The 6367-nt window shown below is 41.8% G+C and overlaps 1 protein-coding gene across 3 annotated transcripts in view; it reads left to right on the top strand.

The window, feature by feature from the left end:
• Window positions 1–6367, top strand: part of LOC108372025 (Ring finger protein 11) — a 76798-nt gene that overhangs the window by 5157 nt on the left and 65274 nt on the right. The window contains exon 1 of one of the 3 annotated variants that reach the window (XM_017627827.1): window positions 2139–2249. The exons of the other annotated variants lie outside the window; for them this stretch is intronic. The gene's annotated coding sequence lies outside the window, so the exon portion shown is untranslated. Of the gene's footprint in view, window positions 1–2138; window positions 2250–6367 lie in introns of those variants that run through there. 3 annotated transcript variants of the gene reach the window in all.

Raw genomic sequence — 6367 nt, 5'->3', positions numbered from 1 at the left:
ACAAAAACCGAAATAATGCATGCATGCACAATTTCAGTTCAAAACCGAAATAATGCATATGGCAAAAACCGAAATAAAGCATACATGCACAGTGTCGGATGAAAACCGAAATAAAGCATACATGCACAGTTTCGGATGAAAACCGAAATAATGCATATGTGAAAGACGAAGGTATGCATACATGCACAGTTTCGGTTGAAAACCGAAATAATGCATATAACAAAAACCGAAATAATGCATGCATGCACAGTTACGGTTGAAAACCGAAATAATGCATATGAAAAACCCGAAGTAATGCACACATGCACAGTTTCGGTTGAAAACCGAAATAATGCAAATGAGAAAATACCGAAATTATGCATATGCATACTTTCGTTTTAAAAGCGAAATAATGCATATGAAAAAAAACCAAGTAATGCATACATGCACAGTTTCGGTTTAAAACCGAAATAATGCATATGGTAAAAACCGAAATAAAGCATACATGCACAGTTTCGGTTGAAACCGAAATAATGTCTAAATGCACAGTTTCCATATGCGCAATTTCGGTGCCCAGTAATTACAAGTTAATAAAAGTTGGAGTAAAGAAGTTTATATACAAGATAAAATAAAATAAAAGTGTGTGAACTATTAGGTAGTGTTATGTGCATTTATATATATGAAAGTATGTGACAAATGCACTCTTTGATAAGGAAATCAAGTGGAACGTCTTAAGAAATTTTAACGACAAATAACTTATAAACAATTATATTATTTATATTTTTTAGTTATACATGTTTTAGAGGATACCTTCCTTAACATCCTGACCAAGTTTCAATTGTTAATTCCACCTGGTTTTCTTAAAACACAAGGTGCGGCTGACTACTAAAGCACACCCAAATTAAGCTCTTTGAACGTTTATCTATTTTATAGTTTATTAATTTCATTATTTAACGATCAGGAACACGTTTATAAATTTGTTTATTTTCCTTTTGAGAACCGAATTAGTATGTAAGTGTGTAAGTATGGACAATAACCGAAACGAAGATGACCGCACATGTGAGTAACGTGCAGTGTTGCCACTTTGTGAGTAATTCCTCAAAACGTGAACAGTTTCGGGAGCGCTTGAGTATTTTTTGGGGATTTTTAATATGAGGAATTTTCTCGATATATTTGCAAATAACAAATGCAACCATGTTTTACACAAGTAAGTTATTAAATCGCTCTGCAAATTTTTGGACAAAAAACTTTCCAAAGTTTTATAAAAAGCAAAATACACCACACAAGCGGCTTGTCAAACATTCTTCAAACCTACTTTTCCCATTTCGCCATACACCATGCAAACATGACTCGTTCAAGCAAAGAAGGTAATTCTCTAGTTTGGGGTTACAACCCCTAAAAAGTTGCGGAAAAGTCGGGAGGGGTACCAAACGACGCGTTTCGGCCCCCCCTAATAACAATCCGTGTTTCTTTAATAAATAAGTTAAATTATATATTTTAATAGTGTTTAAAAAGTGGAAACTGGTGATTTAGTGCATTTTTGACGTGGTAATTGCTCATAGAAAACAACGAAATTTAACAAAAGTTTTTTGTTCATAACTTTTAAATGGTTAATAATATTATCTTCCCCCTCCCGACTTTTCCGCTCCTTTTTTAGGGGTTGTTACCCCACCCTAGAGAATTACCGCAAAGAATTTCAGTTTTCTTCCGGTTCACAATGGAAAAGGGTTTGGTTTTCTTCGATTTTTCTCTCTTGCGTCCCCATTCGGTAAAAATTCCGTTGCGAACGAGGCGATTTTATCATACACAACGTAAGCGGTTTAATCAAACGTCAACATGACGGCCAGAAAATCAAAAATTTTTGATTTTTGTTCACATTTCCCTCAAACCTTCAAAAACCCCCCATAAACAACAAAAATAGCTTTAAGCAAAGGGATATTTCGCTTGGTTTGTCAAGCCGCGTGTGTGGTGTTTTTCTCTGTTAAGTACATCTGCATTTGCTGCTAAATATTCAAAGTGTTATCGATAATTTTTTCATTCCATCGTTATATTTTCAACTTATTTTGAACTTGCAAAATCTGTCGAATGGAGAGAACACGACAGTCGGGTCTACGTAACCGGAACGACCCAGATTTATATCTGGCCAAGGACTGTCACTCCAGCAACACTCCCCAAAAAGTCTTTGGGGAATTTGTATGCTGCTACAACAACAACAACAACACGCATTGTTCAATCATGAGGATATTAATATTTGTTCTTCATTAGATCCGGTAAGTTATAGGAAAAAAGTTTTTGGATTAAAAGATTCTTCAGGTTCATATATGTTTCCCAATTAAAAAAATTATATCTGCATTCCTAATATACTCTTTTCTAATGCTTCAGTAGAACGTATATTTGGGCCAGTTTTTCAGTGCTTGGCCGTGGTTTAAACTCAGTTTAAACACCCGATCTGGCTGGTTGAAACTAAGATCAGCCAGTCAAATGTCAGCCAGCTGTTCAATTTAAACTCAGTTTATTTTTTTAATATTTTGATTGAGCTTAGTACCACGATTGTTTATTAGGAAAAATTGAAAAAGCTGCAAAGTCTAAGCGGTAGAAGTTATAGCAGCTATTTCGGAGATCACCACATCTAAACATTCCTGTGAGACTGCGCTGCATCTGGTACTTTCTCAATGGAAAGAAGATCTTAACAGACACCTTAATGTAGTAGCAGTGTTTATTGATCTTAAAAGAGCATTTGAAACCGTTGATAGGGTCCGATTGTTGGATAAACTAAAACACATTGGTATAAAAAACACAGCTTGACTGGTTTAGAAGCTTTCTATGTAATCGTAGGCAACAAACAATAGTTAATTCAAAGATATCTAGTAAGATAGCCGTAGACATCGGATTACCACAGGGCTCAGTTTTGGCACCCCTACTCTTCAATATATATATAAACGATATTAAAAGTTCTCTCAAACATTGTAAAATAAAACTCTTTGCGGATGATGCCTTGTTAACGATCAGTGATAGGGAACTACCAAATGCGATTGTCAAAATGCAAGAAGATCTTAATTCTTTGTATCAATGGCTGTGTTCAAATAAACTCAAACTGAATGTGAAAAAGACTAACTTTATGGTATTTTCCAGAGCGGCAAATGCTGACTCCATAAGCCGTGAATTAAAAATCAAAGATGAAAATATCGAAGAGGTGAAAAGTGTCAAGTACCTAGGAATATAGACAACAAACTAAAGTTTGATGAGCACGTTGAGTATACAGTCAACAAGATTATGTATGAGTATGCTTGAAACCTTGAATTGGTAAAGCGTGAAGCAACAAGCTTTTTACCACGCTATGAAATTTGGGTACAATATTAAGAAGGGCAACCTGCCGGATTATCTCTGATATATAAATGAGACGCATACATATTTGTTGAGAGAGGATAACAGCTTCAGACTCCCGAAGTATAGAACAGAAGTGGACAAAAAAAAATTTTTCTATAAAGGTTTAAAGTGCTTCAATGAATTACTAGAGGCCATAAAAAATTGTGATACTATCACTCTTTTCAAGCGGCTGCTATTTGACTATTGTAGAACGCAGCCTACAAGATAGTGATGTATCAACAATAGCGTGGATTGGAAACTAGGCCTTTCCAACCACCTACATATCGAGACTAGGCGGATCGGAAACTCGGCCTTTCCGACTACCTAGACCCTTAGATAATAAACAATAAACGAGCGGATTGGAAACTAGGCCTTTCCAACCGTCAACCGTCACGAAAGCGCGACTGGGTGGATCGGAAACTCGGCCTTTCTGACCACCCAGGAGATATCAATAAATGGAGTAACCCAAAAAGAATAGCGCGGATTGGAAACTCGGCCTTTCCAACCGTCTACATAACTTCCAGAAAATTGCATGCGTTTATATTGACATAAAATAATTGCAGTGATAAAGAAATAATGTTATTTAAAAATTTCCGTAGAGCATTTTGTATTTTGTATCTAATATTTAATATTTACATTTTAAATCTAAATCTAATTATAAGAATGTTAAATCTTTGTTGCAATATAAGTCTAACAGACTGAAAAATAAATAAATAAATCTCGTCAGATTTCTTTTTTCTAGACTTCAGCAGGGATCGAACCTGCGTAATCGATGTTCAAAGTCACATTCCCACGACAGCCGGTTCTACGTACCGGAATGACTCGGGTTTCACCCGACCAAGGGCTGTTGTTTCGGCGATCTAACCCCGTTTAGGTCGGCGAAGTATCTCAGAAGTTGTCCGTCCATAGGGCAACATTCACTACGCATTCTCCTACTCAGGGCTGGCATCGAGTCAAACCCTGGGCCAGAAATATACACCTGCTGTGTATGCCGAAGACGATTACACCACAACTCCACCTCAGTCAAGTGTAATGCCTGCGAGGGGTGGAGTCACCTCAGGGTCTGCTCGGGACTACGGACACACAGACAGTGGACTCTCCCCACCTTCCAGATGTCTGGGATGATGAGAGTGGCCATTGACAAATTGAGGACCTCCGTTAGGTACGCTACCCCCGCAGGACCCAAATTTTTCAGCATCAGCATGCATATTCCGTCGGGACCCATGGCTTTGGAGGCTTTCGCCTTCCCGATGGCCACCTGAACTTCACCGCAAGTGAAAGCAAGGGGGGCACAAGTTGTTGGCAGTTTGTGCAGCCTTCTGGTCACTCGACGCTTGGCTTTGTCCACCGGAGGATGCAGTATGAACTGCCGGCTAAAATAGCTCGCGCATCGCTCCGGGTCCGACGAAGCATGGTCGCCGAAGGAAATTTCGACTCTGTCGTCGTGCTTCGTCGGATTAGACAATGACCTCACGGTTGACCAAAGCTTGCTCACACCAGAGGTGAAGTTGCAAGTCTTCAGATGCTCCTCCCACTTCTTCCGCTTATGTACGTTTACAAGTTGCCGAATCTCCGCGTTGAGATCCCTGATACGGGGATCTCCGGGATCGGCCTGACGAAGGCTATCACGCTCATTTGCTAAAACAGCCGCTTCGGCAGGGAAGTTTGGACGTGGGTCCGATATGCACCCTGCCGGTATGAAGCGAGCTGCAGCAGCAGTGATAGCCCTGCGGAACTTACGTTCACCGAGATGGACGTCGGTTGGTGTGGGGAGCGATGTGAAGGTGTTTTCAGTAAACTCCGCGTAACCTTTCTAGTCAGCTTTAGAAAAGTTGACATAGGTCCGGTGTTTGGCGGAGGCAAAGTCGGTTGGTTTATCAATCGAGATGACTATGGGTAGATGGTCTGATGCTAGAGTCAGCATAGGTCGCCACGTTATGCTGTTTATCAGACCAGCGCTAACAATTGTGATGTCTGGCAAGCTACTGCAGTTACCCATAATCCTGGTGGGTGCGTCGTCGTTCATTGTGCAGAATGTCGAATCGTCTATCTGCTCAGCCAAGTCTGTTCCCCTACGATCGTTTGACAGGCTTGAGTGCCAAAGATCGTGGTGCGCATTAGTCACCTACTACCATACGGTTTTCACCTCTGAGGAGCGCACCTATATCAGGGTGATATCCTGCCGGGCAGCAGGTGACAGGGGGTATGTATATGTTAGATATTTCGAGCTCGACATCGCCTGACCGGATAGCGATGCCCTGACATTCTAGGGTGGTATCCCTGCGGTCGATATCTGCTTCGATAAGACGATACTGCACGGTGTGGTGCGTGATGAATGCTAAGCCACCACCATTATATCGCTCGCGATCTCGACGGTGCACGTTGTACCCGGCGCAATTCAACAAAGTTGAATTGCTGTGCAACTTCGTCTCTTGGACCGCAGTTATCAATATACCATGCCGACACATGAAGACGGTTATCTCCACAATCTTGCTCTGTAGCCCGTTACAGTTGAATTGGAGGAGCTTCATGTGGTTCGGGAGACGTGTTGTGATGTGGGGTGTGAGTGAGGTGTATGTTCTTGCCGCCGTTGGCTGTGTGCGCTGCTGAGGTGATTGCCTCCCTGTGGTGGTAGTGGGGGGCGTCGCAATTGATGTCAGCGACCTAGCAGCGCAACACGGGCCCTCGAAGTTCCCCGTCCAATCTCGCGTGGTGCGCAGACCTGAACATGCCCTAAAGTGGCACCAGCCAAGGCAGGTGTTGCACTTGACTGATGTCACATTACGGAATATTCTGGTCTGACATACCGTGCAGATTGTGGGGGGAACCAGGAGTTGTTGGCGGCGGCGTGTGGGTGGTGGTGCGGTTGTGTGTGTTATGTGGTCTGTGGTGGCTGTGGTATGTTGTTGTGTTGTGGCGACTGTGTGTGGTTGCTGTGTGAGTGTGTGGGGCTGCACGGGCGGACTATGGGTTGCCGTGGAGGCTGCTCTATTTGAGCAACAGGGGGCCACGTACGACGTGG

This window comes from Rhagoletis zephyria, unplaced genomic scaffold, assembly GCF_001687245.7.
Source record: "Rhagoletis zephyria isolate East Lansing unplaced genomic scaffold, Rhagoletis_zephyria_1.1 Rzeph_scaffold_00004, whole genome shotgun sequence".
In the NCBI taxonomy this organism is placed as follows: domain Eukaryota; kingdom Metazoa; phylum Arthropoda; class Insecta; order Diptera; family Tephritidae; genus Rhagoletis; species Rhagoletis zephyria.
The sequence above is the reverse complement of the archived record's forward strand: the minus strand, read 5'-3'. Positions and strand labels throughout refer to the sequence as shown.